Source organism: Rana temporaria, chromosome 6 (genome assembly GCF_905171775.1).
Source record: "Rana temporaria chromosome 6, aRanTem1.1, whole genome shotgun sequence".
In the NCBI taxonomy this organism is placed as follows: Eukaryota; Metazoa; Chordata; class Amphibia; order Anura; family Ranidae; genus Rana; species Rana temporaria.
Genome location: NC_053494.1, coordinates 66,848,451 through 66,849,780, shown reverse-complemented (window position 1 = coordinate 66,849,780; position 1,330 = coordinate 66,848,451). Strand labels below are relative to the sequence as shown.

Below are 1,330 nucleotides of genomic sequence, written 5' to 3'. Positions count from 1 at the left end.
ATAATATAACATCTGTGAAACCAGGAAGGTGGCTGTAGTGACGTCACATAGGCCTTTCGCATGCGTATCATCCATGTAGGTGGGACTTCTTGAGCGAATTATGTGGGCTCATAAGTCTGCTTCTCTTTATACTACCCACCTTGCTTAACTTATATGAGTACAGCATGCATTGCCGAAAACATCACACACGCTCGTGGGGCATGATTGACATCCAGAGATCCACTCTCCACATGGTACATTGCCATAGCAATGCTCTAGAGGCGTGGAAGCTCTCAGGAGTCCGCCCCTACACAATGCCCTGCTGGCCTGTCATAGACGCTCACTCTCCATCATTCAGGGTTCCTGCTCTACAGCCAACCCTGCCTCAACAACATACAAGAGATGTGGCTGACATCAGGAGCCCTCTCCTTGAGAATGTAACAACTACCTGGAACTCCTCCCCTTCCAAGATACGTTGCCATAGCAGCAAGGATGCATAGGGGAATAGTTAACCTACAGGTTTGTCCTCTCAATGATTTATGTTCCCACGGTAACATAGACGCCAGAAGGGTCACAAGGCTAGATCACATGCACCATAAGCTCGACCAGTTCTGTAACAAGGGCACCAGAACTAGATCACTTCTTGGCCTTTTGGCTAAGATCAAGTGTAGTATCTGTTCTTATCAGTTGCCAAGAGGTGGCGCTAGGCTAACTGTCCCTAGTACACGGCAAGGTGGAAAGGGATGGCGGTGGCATATGCAAAACCTTTTTGGCGTAATGGCAGTAACTTCCTGATGAGGATGGAAAACCATTGGGCCTTAGCGGAGGGCCGGGTCCCTGGCCTAGATTTGTGTAGTTTCTGCCCCTTTCAGTTTTTCGGTTGGGAAAGCCTGCCCCTTTTCAGTGTTATTGAGGGAAATTGGCCGGTACCGCCAAATATAATTAAGTGGGAGCAATGGGAGCGGTGTGAGCTGTGGGAGCCCTTCTACCGGGGCTCTCTACGAGCTCTCTACAGGCTCTCAGTGTTCTGATACCTTCCTGGCTGGGGGGGGGCTGCATCGGTCTGGGCTGTGGGTCAGGGTTGAGAGAAAAGCCCTTGGTGAATGTGCCCCTGCAGTGGCAGTCCAGGGGTGCCATACTTACACAAGTGTAGAGGGGCACTTCGAGTATTAGCACCTTGGTCACTTCACCATACACACTTTTTTCACACCTGCCTCTAGGGCTGAGTCTTTTGGCTAGGACCAGAGACATTTTTGATTCCTGGCCAACGGCTGGCCATCGTATTGCACTATGGTCACTTTTACTTCTACCGCCTTCCTTCTCCCCACTTTCTTTTTATTTATCCCTGTGT

General features: G+C 50.1%; 1 pseudogene; it reads left to right on the top strand.

Annotated features, from left to right (window-relative positions):
- The first annotated feature begins 614 nt into the window (after positions 1-614).
- Positions 615-749, top strand: LOC120944517 (annotated as a pseudogene).
- Positions 750-1,330: the final 581 nt, after the last annotated feature.